The 16,383-nt window shown below is 36.5% G+C and overlaps 1 protein-coding gene across 21 annotated transcripts in view; it reads left to right on the top strand.

The window, feature by feature from the left end:
- Positions 1 to 16,383, top strand: part of ROBO2 (roundabout guidance receptor 2) — a 1,716,380-nt gene that overhangs the window by 1,562,593 nt on the left and 137,404 nt on the right. The window lies entirely within an intron of this gene.

Below are 16,383 nucleotides of genomic sequence, written 5' to 3'. Positions count from 1 at the left end.
CTATTTTATATGCTTTTTAATTTTGTTTTTAATGTTAGGCAAAAATAATAGAATGTTGTTGAAAGAAATAGACCTCAAAGTCATTTCTTATTGCCTGGCTATGAAGGTTATACCAGCGAGATGGACAAATAGTGCCATGGCAAGACTTGACATAAATAGGTCATCACCAAATACAAGAAGGTCCTTTGGTTCACTAATGATTTCAGATAAATGTATATTCTTGCATATTTTCTAGAATATATGAGGCATGAAATGTTTCTTTATATTTCTTGCTCATTAAATAGTTGCTGAATTGATAAAACTAGTTAAGAGTAGCTTAATTAGAGAAGTGTCTGAACCTTCTATTTTCAAATATATCTACCAACCTCTATGGTATGTTACACACTTAATGATGACAGGTGCCCCTATGTAGCTGTGTTGAATTTCTAAATTATTCCAGAAACACATTTCATGAGGAGGTTTTTGTGGGCAGAAGTAAAGAGGAGAGAGAGCCCTTTGAATCTTCCAAAGCACAACCCAAACTGATAATACAGAACACTTCCATTCTACCTCAGCTAATGCTCCCTTCCAACACCAATGGAATCTTCTTGAAGGTTGTTCAGTAAGGATCACAAGGCCACCAGATAGATGGCACATTTGAAGATCTATTTCACTCTGAACTTGCAGTCCCTTATTGCACAGTGTTCATTCTCGACTCAGAAGAGTACAGGAAGCTGCCTGTCAAAAACATCTGGTGTAAACTATGAATTTTATGGATTGTTGTGGATTTAATCCCCAAAATCCTTCTTCTAAATGAATGTAAAGTGGAGATTAATTTCTAACCAAACACACAATTATGAAGTAGATCCACTTTTCCAAACCTGATGTTACATTTCTTAGTCCTGTTGTAAAATCAAAATGCCTTGAATGAATTTAAGCCAAAAATTATTTCTAAATTAAAGGATAATTTAACCTGCCTACACCACTTTATTTGTTCCAAAATGCTTTCCTTAATTGTGATTTATTTGCAATTTTTACCATAAATTTTCATGTTCTAATTAGTTACACAAACATATGGAAATAATACTAGTAGGTTTTAAAAGCATTTAAAGTAATGGATTTAAGGAATTGCAGATACTATTTTATTTGAATAAATCACAAGGATGGTTGCATAGTAAGGATAGAAATAAAAATAATTAAATAGTCCTTTCTGCTATGATGAGCTAAATGAAATTCTAATATCTCTAGAATGGTTTGAGTTTAATCTTATATGACTGTGACAGAAAGTAGAACATGATGTATACACACACACACACACACACACACACACACACACACACACACACACACAATCTCTAAACTTTTAAGGGATTTAAATTTAGTGAAAATCAGTATAAGATGATATTAAAAGCTCTCTGCAGTTTTGAAAACAATAATGTAATTAGCAATGATAGGTCAGTGCCCTATCTGCAGATAACACCAGAAATAAATAAATAAATAAATAAATAAATAAATAAATAAATAAGAAAGAAAACCTATAGCAATCAAAACAAAATTTCTATTGCCAGACAAATAGTGAATAGCATGTCAATTAAAAAAAACAACACACACACACAGTTCTAATTTTAAGATTGTAAAATTAAGCCCTTTTATGTTAATGTTTGGTATAATGAAAAGATTATCAGTGATAAAAGATATATTATCATATAATTTTTATCTTTTTTTTTTTTTTTTAATTTTTTTTTCAACGTTTTTTTATTTTTTATTTTTGGGACAGAGAGAGACAGAGCATGAACGGGGGAGGGGCAGAGAGAGAGGGAGACACAGAATCGGAAACAGGCTCCAGGCTCCGAGCCATCAGCCCAGAGCCTGACGCGGGGCTCGAACTCACGGACCGCGAGATCGTGACCTGGCTGAAGTCGGACGCTTAACCGACTGCGCCACCCAGGCGCCCCTATAATTTTTATCTTAAAGATAATTTTTATCTTAAAGATAATTTTTCTTAAACTCTTTGGACCTCACTTTTTTCTTACTGATGTATGTTGAACTTGAGTTTTTTGTTGTTGTTGTTGTTTTGTTTTTGTTTTTGTTTATCTAGGCAACAGGTTAAATCACAGAACAAGGACAAGTGTGAGTAAGAGTATACTCTGTAACTGAGTATCTCCATTAAACTATGGATTGCTCCGGGGCCCTTCTAGTGTGTTGTTAATTATGGTATTAGTCAATTATTTGGAGAAAATGAACACAGAAAAACGTTTGAGATAAAAACTATGAGTAGAAGATACAATTTAAGTAAACTCAGTCAAAATTCAGGGAACTGAAAACAAAGTGAGTCTCAATGCTCAGAATGTGTCTTGTGTTGTCCACAGACTCTCTATTATACAGATTTGGCATTTTGTTATCAGTGTTGTTTGATACTGGTGAAAAAATAGAACCTTCCTCTTCCTGTGTGTGTATAGCCTTAAATTAATTTTTCATGAACAAATTGGTCTTGACCACCTTTATTCACTGTACTGAGCTCTGAGGATACAACTGTGAACAAAGACATGACCGTGCCTTTGTGAAGCTTAAACCCTGGAAGTGTAGATAGATATCAACACATTGATTTTATACCAGTATAAGCAGAAGTAGTTAGGCTATAAGGAGGGAGAAATGGGGAGTGGGGAGGCATGGAGAAAAGTCCAGATGTGAGGACACAGCATATGCAGAGATGCAGAAGCAGGAGAGAACTTGAGAATTCTGGAGTACAGTTGAGGGCTCAGGTATAGAGTGGGCCATAGTGCAAGGTGGGACTGGAGAGGTTAGCAGAGACTAGGTCAGGAAAGAACATACTGGGCAGGTTTAGAAGTTTGGATGGACTTTTCTCTAGAGAGCCAGTTGAGGGAAAATTGAAGCATTTGTAAGTCTACTCTTAGTATATAAAGAAGATGGTAGGAGCACCTGGGTGGCTCAGTCAGTTAGACTGGCTGAGTCTAACTTCGGCTCAGGTCAAGATCTGAGTTATTGAGTTACTGAGTTATTGTTTGGAGTGGCAGGGAGTATACTTCCTACATCCCTTCCTCTTCCACACTTTCACCAACTCTCAGGAAAAAGCCAGATTTTCATTAAGACACGAAGTGAAGGTAAAATTCTGTGAGAGAGGATAAGGAAGTTTTATAGGTCAGTGAACTAGTATTCCAGAAGGCATAGTGAAAAATTTTGTGGAGGTGGCTACAAGATGCAATTGTGAGAGGTTGCATCCGAGGAGACAAAGCTCACTGTAGAAGTGAAAAATGAGAGAATAAGATAACAAGAGAAGATGGAAACGGGTGGTGACTAAAGACAACAGGCTGTGAACTTTACAGTTGTTCACAAGTACACCAAGAGAATTAATCCCCGGAGGCCCCATTGTCTGTCAGAGGAGTGGAAGATGGGTAGACAGGGGCACTCAAAACACGGCAGCAGGCTACAGTGATTAAAACTCGCAGGCACTTCTAGTTTGGGGTGAGCGGTGTGCTTTGGCCTTTCTGGAAGGGCTCAGCTGCAGTTCGGTTTAATTACTCCAGCTCCAGAGAGAGGCTCCGGTTTCAAGATGGTCGGCCGCGTCAGGGAACCCCGGGAGTGTTCTTTTGGGCCTAGTTACCCTGTGATCTGAAATCTGCACTTCATTAAACCAATTATAGTATTTTTATCCTAGTGTGGGCATTTTTAAACATTTTGTGTTTGTTTATTTTCTCTCAGCTTTTCAGTTGGAGAATGTCCTGCTCCCTCAGCTGTGCTAAAGGGAGACTCGGTAGAGGGTTTTCCATCTATGGTCAGGCTGACAAGGAGGGAGCCACCTATGCCTCAGATGGAGGTAATGAGGAGAGCCTTTAGGGGAAGCCAAGAGAATCTAAAATACTGTTTGGTTATTTAGGGCAGAGTCAGATGCTATCATACTGTAAATTTCATCTTGGCTTTCAGTAGAGGCTCCCAGCACAGTACAGCAAGTTCTTTTCAGAGACGACTTTGCCTCTTAATATTTCCCTAGAAGTCTGAACTTCCACATTTTTTATTTTCTTTCCCTTTCCAATGAATGTTGCATTAGTTTTCATTTTTTAAGAAGATATCTGCCCTTCATACTGTTCTTAGGTGCCCTGTCCAGAAACTCTTATGACCTGAAAGAATACGTAAATATTTCTTCCTGAAACTGCAAACCTTAGCTTTTAGAAGTGTAATACAATTACAATATAATTATAATATATAGTATTATGTATTGTATGTTATTATATATTATTATATATTATAATTAGGATGATATTAGTAGTAGTATAATGATAGATAAAAAGGAGAATGTGACCCAAGTTGTCTGTAAAGTATAGAAAACTTGACTCGGTATCCATTTGCCAGCATGATAATGACCCACTGGGCTCATTTTGGCTCCCAGACTTCAATTGTTATTTAAGAGCTTGACTTCAGGATATACCTTAAGTATTAGAGAGTATGAAATTATCACCTGAGATTTAGGTTGCCAAGAGACGCTTACATGAGTTGTAATGACAGTTTCAAGTGTTGTCTGTGGACGGATTTTGTTGCGATAATTGTGAGCAGAAAGATTGCTTTAGGAAAATTGAGCAACTTTTTCTATTTTATCCGCTTTCAAGCCTGAACAAAGCAAAAGATTTAAATTTCTCCAAGAAAGTGTATGTTTTATATAGGAGTGCCTCAATTTAATGTTGTGAGTTGTTAACGTATGCTTTTTTGAGCAGGTGAAACGCATCACCATGGGTTCTAAATGGCTGTATCTCCATGTCCACTGGAATCCATGCTAGTGCTGTCAGTTAGTTGATAAGTGTGTCTTTAATTATCAGTGAATGACTCCGAAAGATTCACGAGTAACTGTTACCCTAAAAATCCTTCTTTTGAAAGCAGGGCAATAGACTTTGCGATATTTTTATATGAAGTCTCCATAATTAAATTTGCATTGAATTATGGAACTATGGAATGGCCCTTATTGTAGACATTTCTTCATTTTCTGCAAGAGTCCAAAAGGTGTAGGGTTATCTTCAGCTATTTGGATTGAGTGCAAATATTTTGAAAATTGAAAACAAACTTTTTTTAACTCTCCTTTAGGGAGTAAAGTCATATTTACTTACCTAGACATTTGATGTTTCCTGGTTTAATTCATAATTTTTACCAATGGCCAACATAATGATTAATAAAGCAGATACATCATAAAATGTTAAGTGCTAATTCAAAACATTTGTTCTAAAATTAGAGCCAGACATCTCGTAGCGAGAAGTAGTAGGTGATTTCAAAAAGTAAAGATCTTGAGAAAATAAATTTCCTCTCATAAAAAAACAAAGGTGCTTGTGAAATGAGAACAGCCATTCAGGAAGTTTTATTCGTGCAGAATCCTCACATAATTCAAGCAAGGCAATGAGATACACAGGCTTGAAATGAACCTGGTAAAATTCCACCTTGTAATAGAAATTGTGTTGTATTTTCTTTTGTTCTTTACTCCTCCTAAATTCTAAGGCCACTGTGGAAAGCTTGGAAGGGGAGGTCCCTAAACTATCTGAATTATGTTTACAAAAGGCAGAAAATCAGGAAAAGTTCCTATCCTAGAAGGTTACAATGCATTAGGGATTGCAAAGTATGAGAAATGTATGCGATGTGGTTATGTATAAAATGTTGCCAGTTCTCAAAAATTTTGTTTGGTATCTTCAAAGTAAACTTAGATTTATAGGCAATCTCCTCACTATCCATGAAAGAAATAAGAGATCCTTTACATTTAGAAGTGATTTTAGAGTATAGTACTGGTTTTTGAACATGAATAACACTTTCACTTTTGAAACACTTTTAAGATTGATCATCAAACATAAGATCACGCATAAACAGAACCTCGCACATACACTGTTGTGTTAAGTATTAAAATAAATTTATTTTGTTTTGTTTATTATTTAGCTGAACATATGGTAATGGTTTTGACACAATTCAGTTTCCTTTTCCTTTTTTTTTTTTTTTTTTTTTTTTTTAATTTGGAGAGAAAAAAAAACAACACAAAAAGCAGAGCTTCTTTTCCCACTTTGTCACAGCTGGTTACCAATCAATCTCAATTCACGGTACAGTGATGATAGCACATGTTGTCCGGGGGCCAAATCTGATTGGGTTGCATTTTTCAGCAGTGTTCCATATCAGAAAAAAAAAGGTATCTTTATGGTGAGGACTGTCAGCACATGATTGTACAACTGTCATTAATCAAACCTGGCAACAATGACTGCATTTATGTAAGTCTGAGACTGACAGATTTTTACAATCAAAATCACCCAATTTCTATTAGGATTTCCTCACCAGTATTTTTTTGCCCCTCTATTTCATTCTTTCCCCCCTGGTTTTAATTAAAGTCAGACAATACCGCCTACATGTTGATCATATATATTGTACCATATTTACAAAGTATCTCTTTTATACGAAGTATGCTTTACTTATTTAAAATTGATTCTCAACTATTTAAAGGGAGAACAAATCAAGGCAAAATTTAAGTACATTTGATTGTTTAATTAAAGAATGATTTTAAAGTGTGTGTATATTAGTAAACACATGTATGAAGCTCCTAGGATTATAGTTGGTTTTACAGAAATATCGAGTAAAATATTAATAAAGTTATTTTCTGTAACTTTTTAAACTCTGAATATAAAATCACTGGTGCAGAAATGCACACCTGCCCAATGTGCACACACGCGCACACACACACACACACACACACACACACAGCAATAACACACATGTCAAATGGAAGGGGCGTGTCACTCTATGTTAGAAGAATAAATGTACTTGCTGCAGAGGACACTGATTCTAGTCTCTTTACAGCTCAAGACAACAATCTCAGAATCTTCTAGAAAATGGTGTTTGGAAATAGGCAATTTTTTCTAAATCATTTATTGTTGTGAAACCTTGTATTAAACACTTTTGTAAAGATCTCTCTAAATGTAAGGAGTTTTCATAGTTTTGTGTATTACTCAGTCAATATTTACTTTCTCGGGAAAAATGATTATTTCTCCACTTATCCAATGCAGTAGTGAAAAGCATCAATGAGATTACTATTGTGCACATCCCAGCTTATCCAGAAAGAAATACAAGAAATAAGGCCACATTTATTGGACCTGTGGAAATATTTGACGTCCAATTGCTTGTGATATATGTAGTTTTGGGAGGCAATTTATTATCTCAGAGAAATCATGACCCATTAGAGAAAACAGAGGCTAGTAGTAGATAGTCACGACAGTTTTCTCTCTGATTATAATTGCCTCAATGTGTAGCCTTTGGAAAGGAAGTTTGTCATTTTTGCCTCACATTGCCTAAATGCGAAATTAGGAATGAGCCACATATTTATTTCTTTTTCGGTTTTGAAGTGTTTGGAGATAACAGTTTATTTAAAATCGGTTCTTGTATTTCTTAAGTTTTTGCAAGTAAGAGTTAATTTGATCACATTGTAAGTCTATCATTTCTCTGACCTAAGATACTTCTTACTGTAAAAATTGCTAAAGGTCATGATGTGCTTGAGTCCCCTGGGCTCATCAGGGTACGTTCAGGGTTCAGACGAGAAATTGCCACAGTGGTTGAGTGGTGTTGGGAGGAATAGTGTCCCCAGCTGTGCGGTGCACCGCTGTATTAGACCCATTGGGTTGGCAATGTAATAAAGGAGAAAAGGTGTGTACTTTGAAGTAAAATAGACCTTGATTTGAAAATCCAAACTTGTATATGAAGATATCAAAACTTTAAACAATATCAATTATTGCAGTAATTTAAAAACATCTGTGAGGCAAACACACACACACAAACACACACACACACACCTTGCTTTCGTGCATAGTTCAGCCCACAAATAACCAAATTGCAATTATGAATTTATATTACCCAGTATAAATTTCTGTACCCAGACCATGAGGCATTGACCAGTTATTTATTGAACCCATTAAGGAAAAATTTATAGGAGCAACTGCTGTTTTGGTAGTATTCTCCATGCTTACTTTAATTTTTCCTTATAGATTTATACATCATGTTATTTTAAAAAATTGAATCTTGATGCTCTCTCTTGGTATGAAGTTCTAACCTCTGTAATATAGTTGATGAAAAATCTAGATTCTAAATTCATATACGGTCTAAATCTTTGCTACCAATGAATTTCAGCATTCTGGATAGCGAAGTGCTATTTTTCTAATCTTAAACTTAGGATATTAAACTACACTCAATTTTTTAATTATTTAGTCTGTCTCAGAATTTATTATCTGTTAGCTTCTTAGAATAACTCATTTCAAATTTTTTTTTCAACATTTATTTATTTTTGGGACAGAGAGAGACAGAGCATGAACAGGGGAGGGGCAGGGAGAGAGGGAGACACAGAATCGGAAACAGGCTCCAGGCTCTGAGCCATCAGCCCAGAGCCCGACGCGGGGCTCGAACTCACAGACCGCGAGATCGTGACCTGGCTGAAGTCGGACGCTTAACCGACTGCGCCACCCAGGCGCCCCTGTGTATTTTATTCTAATTACATAATTAATTAGTACCCCCACCCACTTCACCTAGAGGTATTTAATTTAGGCTTCAAGTGTTCACCCTTAATATTGGTATACTGAATATTTCTATGTTTACCGATTCATGTTCTTCATGGTTTTCTCTACTGAAATAGTATTCTTCTAAGTTTCATTTTTACTTGTGAAGAGCTTAAATTCATGTACATCACCTTTATGATTGTCATGTCTGCAATTCCTCTTGGTATAAATATGGAATAAAATTAAACATTATATCCCAGATTCTGCTATACTATATTTTATAAAAGCATATTTATTTTTTTTAATGTTTATTCATTTTTGAGAGGCAGAGAACGAGTGGGGAGGGGAAGAGAGAGAGGGAGACACAGAATCTGAACCAGTCTCCAGGCTCTGAGCTACCAGCACAGAGCCGGATGCAGGGCTCGAACCCATGAACCGCAAGATCGTGACCTGATCCAAACTCAGATGCTAAACTGACTGAGCCACTCAGATGCCCCTATAAAAGTGTATTTATTAAAAAGCTATATAGTTTGCTTTCAGTCAGGTTGAACTTTATATCTCTAAGTTTTGTGTATCTCTAAGTTTTGTGGGGGAAATCATATTTTTCCTCCTTACCTACCAGAATTGTTATGAGGATAAATTAAAGAGTATATTTGAGAACACTATGCAAATGTATTTTTATTGTCATTATTTTATTTTCACAAGACATGTGATTAGAAACCACCCTAGTTGCCAAAATAATGAGATAATAAATTTGAAAGCATTCAGCAAAACACAAAGCTTTAACTCTGTTTTCTCATAGTCTTCACATTTATATTAGATATTCTAGAGTCACTTTATTTATTCTGTGGTAGGAAGAAAGATTATTTTTGATGTTTTTAATTTACAGAGGGAAATTTATGATGATAACATGTAAACCAAATGTCTAGTTGCTGGTCAAGATTTGCTATCTTCTTTATTTTAGGTTTGTCTCTTTCTAAAGTAGCATTTATATATTATATATCTTGAGTTCTTAAATTTATAGCATTATGTTGATATCAATTTAGCCTACATTTCAGAGCTAACTGCTGATGTATAAACCTAACAACATTATTATATTTCTTGATATATTTCAACGTTTATTTTTTGGGGGACAGAGAGAGACAGAGCATGAACGGGCGAGGGGCAGAGAGAGAGGGAGACACAGAATCGGAAACAGGCTCCAGGCTCCGAGCCATCAGCCCAGAGCCTGACGCGGGGCTCGAACTCACGGACCGCGAGATCGTGACCTGGCTGAAGTCGGACGCTTAACCGACTGCGCCACCCAGGCGCCCCTCTTGATATATTTCAAATTAGTTCATCTTTCTGTTTTACACGCAAGTGTTTTACTAGTAACCCTGCTAAGAAAGAACTACAGAGTAGTTTTGAGCATTTGTTGGGTGGTTCATCATCCATTCGATAAGCCTTCATTGAGCACATCCAAGATCACAGGTGGTATTTTATAGGACAGGAGGTGAATAGTTTGGAGCAAGAGGGATTCAGTTCTTGTTTTCATGGAACATACATGCTCTTGAAAGGCAACAAACAAGCTAAAAACTTGAAAGAGTTATATGCTTTAAAAAATAATAAAAGTAACCAAAGAAATAAAAAAAAAATAAAAAGAAAGAAAAGTAATCTTTTAAAGTTACTGGTGGAGGGGGGGCACCTGGGTGGCTCGGGTGGTTAAGCATCCAACTCTTGATTTCAACTCAAGTTGTGATCTCATGTTTTGTGATAATGAGCCCTGCACCGGGTTCTTGGCTGATGGCGTGGAGCCTGCCTAGGATTCCGTCTCTCTCTCTCTCTCTGTCTCTCTCCCTCTATCTCTATCTCTATGTCTCTGCCCCTCCCCTTCTTGCATTCTTGCTCTCTCTCAAAATAAATAAATAAACATTTAAAAAAATTACTGATGGGTAGAAAGCTACTTCACATTATTTGAGCAGGAAAGACATCTTTGAGGGAATATCTAAGTAATCTTGAAAGTCAAGAAGGACTGGCAATGGAAGATGTAGGGGAAGGATATTCCATTAAGTTGTGACAGCAATGAGGTAGTTATTTTAAACAAGGAAAAGAAGGGTCATGTGGTTAGAAGAGGGTGAACATTAGCCTTGACAGATAGGTAAGGAATCGATTATTTAAAACATTGAATATTATAGAAATTGGTTTTATTCTGAGTGACTGAATGAGAAGCCATATTTAGGTAGAATGAAATAATCATATTTAGGTATATCAACTGATGAATTTGTATTGATGCTCTTCATTCTTCTTAAAACCCTTAGATTATATATCCGCTGCACATTATACAGTTGTTGTTACAAATATTTGACCTAAAAATGAAATAATTCATATGGCTTCAAGCAGGAGAGAGAGTGCACTTTTCTGACTGGCACAGGAAGTAATAGGATTACTTGAAACTTCTGGAAGAAGTGTTTTATTTTATCATTTATAGAAGATCATCTAATAGAGATGTTCAAAAATGAAAGAGATCATTCATCATAGGAATAAGTTGGAAGACTGGTTGGTAGATTGTGGCACACAGGATTCAAATGTTGATGGATGGTTGCAGAAGGGGAGCTATTTAAAGTTTTCTCTTGATGGAAAGATTCAGATATTTTATATATATTCAAAATACTTTTAAATAAATCCATAATGCTTGTAATATTCACAATCTTCTCTCAGGCAAAGATCCAGTGAAAAATGAGAATTTAAAGATTCTGAGCACCCCAAGATATCAGAGAGTATTCAAGTCTGTTTTGGTGTTGTTTTTATGGTTGGTTTGCTGGTTTTGTGTGATGGGACCCAGAAAGACTTGTGTAGTTAGCAGTTATTTCTAATTGGCATAAGACAGCATGTCCCTCAGAAATGTGTGCATATCAAACTTTGGGACTGAGGAAACATATGTGTTAGCTGGAGAAGTCTTAGAGGTACTACCTGGCATGTAGGAGAAATGTAAGTCTCCTTAAATGTTAGGATTTCTTGAATAAAATAATTAAAATTATTACATTTTTATTATAATTTTCTCAAATGTCAATGATTTTCAAAGGTAAATTGAAATGAGGCAGTGTTTAATGAGCATCTACTAATTCCAATGAATAAGCACTTTAATTTTTTTTAATGTTTATTTATTTTTGAGGGAGAGAGAGAGAAAGCAGAAGAGGGACAGAGAGAGAGGGAGACACAGAATCGGAAGCAGGCTTCAGGCTCTGAGCTGTCAGCATAGAGCCCTATTTGGGGTTCAAACTTGTGAACCGTGAGATATAACCTGAGCCAAAGTTGGACGCCTAACCAACTGAGCCACCCAGGAAGCACTTTATATAGGGAAGCACTTTATAATTAAAAATTATCCTGGGGCACCTGAGTGGCTCACTTGGTCAAGTGCGCCTCAGGTCTTGATATTATGGTTTGTACATTTTAGCCCTGCTTTGGGCTCCGTGTGGACAGTGTGGAGCCTACTTGGGATTCTCTCTCTCTCCCTCTCTCTCTGACCTTCCCCCATCCATTCTTTCTCTCTAAAAATAAATAATCTTTAAAAAAATATCATGCAAAAACCTCTTTCTTCTCCAGGCTTAATTATCTCACTGCAAATGGACCTATGACCTGGATACATGTACTCTCTGTACCTAGTTGGAATCCTGAAAATATTCTAACAAGAATCTCCATACCACCAGACCATTGTCCTTATCCAGACTTTTACAGCCTGTTACTAAAACCCTGTCTATAGTTAGAAAAAAAAAAGTTTACTTACTATTTTCTGATACTAGCATGGTATCTTTGAAAGGTTGTCTCTTTTCTTAGTAGCTAAGATTAATTCAGTTTATTCCTCTAAGGTGTATTTCATTTTTCATTTTTCTTATGGAGACCAAATTACTATTATTGAGTAGAATGCACAATTACTTGGATCCCTGATGAAGGAACCCTTGGTAAACAAACAAACAAACAAACAAACAAAAAACAATTAAAAATACTAAAACACTGATACAGTATCCCCACTACTATTCTTGGCTTTCTTAAACACTCCTTAAAAAAGTGAGAAATCTTAGCAAGTCTGATTTCAAATCAGACTTGGGTTTTCTGATTTGGGGTTCAAGTATTATGTAATCTGTAAATTATAATTAAACACTTTTTTAAAAAAATATTTATTCATTTTTGAGAGATAGGGGACACGCCCAAGAGCAGGGAAGGGACAGAGAGAGAGGGACAGAAAATCTGAAGCAGGCTCTGCACTGACAGCAGAGAGCCCACTGCAGGCCAAGAACTCATGAACCGGGAGATGACCTGAGCCAAAGTCAGACGCTTAACTGACTGAGCCACCCAGGCTCTCCTAAATACTTTTTCTTACTAAAGCAAGATATAAAAAGCTCTGTCACTCTATCCCCCATGTTGTTCCCTATATAATGAATTTATCTAATGTGAGGTAAAATTTGCCATAAAGTATAACTACGTTTGCTGAATGTGAAATTTCTATCCAGGTGATATAGATATTGTGGCATATATGTCTTAAGTTAAAAATTCAACAAAGTATTTTACTGTAGGAAAGGGGTACATAAGGAGTGGGAAAAGCACCAGGTTGAGAGACAGTGTTCAAGGTTTGAATTCTGATTTTTCTCTTATTAGTAAAATGACGTTGAGCAAATCATTTCACTCGACTAAGGGTCAGTTTCCTCATCTGTAAAATGACAATTTCTGGTTCAGAGGATTATTCTGAGTATGCTATGCACTAATGGATGTGTATTTTTGTGTTTTGTTTGTTTGTTTGTACTGTGAGGCAACATACAATTTATTATTTTTTTTTCCTCAACGACAAATCATAAATCATGGATAATATAAGTATCCTTTTATAAAACTTAGAATACTGGGGCACCTGGGTGACTCAGTTGGTTGAGTGTCTGACTTTGGCTCAGGTCATGATCTCATAGTCTGTGAGTTCAAGCCCCGTGTCAGGTTCTGTGCTGACAGCTCGGAGCCTGGAGCCTTCTTCGGATTCTGTGTCTCCCTCTCTCTCTGCCCCTCCCCCACTCGTGCTCTGTCTCTCAAAAGTGAATAAATATTAAAAAAAATTTTAGAATATGGTTTTCATGTGTGTTTGATCCAGAGAGGCCTTTATAGACACTCAAGTTTATCTTCCTCTCTTTTAGCTTTTGATAAAAATTCAGAGTGCTGTGAAGCGACTTTACTAAGTTAAATAAGAGCCAGTAACAAAACTCTAACCAGAATTCAGTGTTTTGAGATGAATTCGAAATATCTGCTAAATATTTCCCTGCATCTGTTGAGGGATCATATGGTTCTTATCCTTTCTTTTATTAATGTGATGTATCATGTCGATTGATTTGTGAATATTTAACCAGTCCTGTATCCCAGGAATAAATCCTACCTGATCATGGTAAATGATTCTTTTAATGTATTGTTGGATCTGGTTGTCTAGTATCTTGTTGAAGATTTTTGCATCCATGTTCATCAGGGAAATTGGTCTATAGTTCTCCTTTTTAGTGGGGTCTCTGTCTGGTTTTGGAATCAAGGTAATGCTGGCCTCCTAGAATGAGTTTGGAAGTTTTCCTTCCATTTCTATTTTTTGGAACAGCTTCAAAAGAATAAGTGTTATGTCTTCTTTAAATGTTGGTAGAATTCCCCTGGAAAGCCATCCGGCCTCGGGCTCTTGTTTGTTGGGAGATTTTTGATTACTGATTCAATTTCTTTACTGGTTATAGGTCTGTTCAAATTTTCTATTTCTTCCTGTTCCAGTTTTGGTAGTGTATATGTTTCTAGGAATTTGTCCATTTCTTCCAGATTGCCCATTTTATTGGCATATAATTGCTCATAATATTCTCTTATTATTGTTTGTATTTCTGCAGTGTTGGTTGTGATCTCTTCTCTTTCATTCTTGATTTTATTTATTTGGGTCCTTTCCTTTTTCTTTTTGATAAATCTGGGTAGGGGGTTATCAATGTTGTTAATTCTTTCAAAGAACCAGCTCCTGGTTTTGTTGATCTGTTCTACTATATTTTTATTCAATCCTGGTATCCGAGAGCTAAGCATGTCACGCAGAAATAGGCTAACTGTAGGAAGGATTATTTTTATTAGACATTAAATACATCACCAGCACCTTTTCTGAAGCCATCATAAACATTTTTTTTTCATGTTTTTAATTGGCAAAGTTAAGCAGAGAAAGTTTACATGCACTGTTACTCTTGTATGCATTTTAGCCCAGGACTTGTCCTCCTAAACTGTAAATGTAGCTCATAAGAAAACCCTACTGGACAAATGTGGCAAATTTGCAGCCTTGCAATCATTTAGATTTGGTTGACCCTTATATCAGTAAGAAATGAGATATTCATCATGTAATCAGCCAGTATTTCCTGAACTCCTACTAGGTGTAATAAAAATAGACAATGTGTATTGTGCTTTCTGTATCCTAGTTTTATGCATTTTATGTGTAACGTCTCCTTCAAAGTTCACTTCTACTCCATGAGGTAGTTGTTACTGTCAGCACCATTTTGCTAATGAAGAAAATGAGGCCCAGGGAATTTAAGTATCTTGTCCAGTTTTACCAGCATAGGAGGAAGTAGACTCCTAGATTAGAACTCTGGCCATTGGCTCCTGAGACTGTCCTCTAAACTACTCGGTTATGCTACTGGATGTTAAAAGCTCTGTGTTAGGGGCTGAGGATATAGCAATGGGTGAAGCAGACAGGATCTCTGCCTTCATCAAAATAAACAAATACAAAAAGTAAGCAAGTGCAGAATGACTGTATAGCAGTAGGTTTCAAGGAGAGAGTAATTACAGTTTTCTAGTATAGAGATGGAAAGCTTCAAACAAGAGTTTGATAAAGCTTTCCTAACAACTTATGACATTGTAACTCAGCAGAAGTTTAAATGAAAACATGCTGACAATAAAGTAACCATCATTATTGGAGGATAGAGGATCATGGATAGCTACATTTAGTTGGCAAGACTGGTTCATAGATATTGTTTTTTGTCACGCAAAGCTCTGTAAAACAGAACTATTATTAGGTCTTACATTGCAATGAACATAAGCTATTATTCTTTTAGCTAAAGCCAGAAGTAGAAGAAATCTGATTATACTCATCTTCAATGCAAGCCTAAAAAGTTTGTTTTGTCCTGAAAGCAATAGGAAATCACAGCTAGTTGTGAGCAGACAGAACCAATTAAGGTAATATTTTTAAAATACAGCTTTATCTGTGTGATACATGTGAGGAAGAAAGTCAATGTGATCAGTCAAAAGCTATTGCAAAATTGTGTGAGTGAAATAACAAAGGCCATCAGTGAAAATCAAGAGGAAAGATCAGATATGAAAAGGATGATAATAGCTTTGTTCTTCTGCTTATGTAATCGTAATCTCTTAGAATCTAATAAGCATATTCTTATGAAAGCATTTCAACAGATTCATATTAAAATTTTATAATTCTTTTCTGAGCTACTGTGTTAGTCTACTTGTTAAAAAAATAGAAATGAGGGGCACCTGGGTGGCTCATTCGGTTAAGCATCTGACTGTTGGTTTCTGCTCAGGTCATGATCTCAAACCCCAAGATGTGGGTTTGAGCCCCACATCAGGCTCTGCCCTGGCAGTGTGGAGCCTGCTTGGGATTCTCTCTCTCACCTTCTCTCTCTGCCCCTCCCCTACTTGCACGGTCTGTCTCTCTCAAAATAAATAAATAGGGGCGCCTGGGTGGCTCAGTTGGTTAAGTGTCCAACTTCGGCTCAGGTCATGATCTCACGGTCCGTGAGTTCGAGCCCCGCGTCGGGCTCTGTGCTGACCGCTCGGAGCCTGGAGCCTGTTTCAGATTCTGTGTCTCCCTCTCTCTCTGCCCCTCCCCTGTTCATGCTCTGTCTCTCTCTGTCTCAAAAATAAATAAACG

The sequence above is a fragment of the Puma concolor genome, chromosome C2 (genome assembly GCF_028749965.1).
Source record: "Puma concolor isolate L17-30 chromosome C2, mPumCon1.1.hap2, whole genome shotgun sequence".
NCBI lineage: Eukaryota > Metazoa > Chordata > Mammalia > Carnivora > Felidae > Puma > Puma concolor.
Note: the sequence above shows the minus strand (reverse complement) of the source record. Positions and strands in the feature narration are given on the sequence as shown.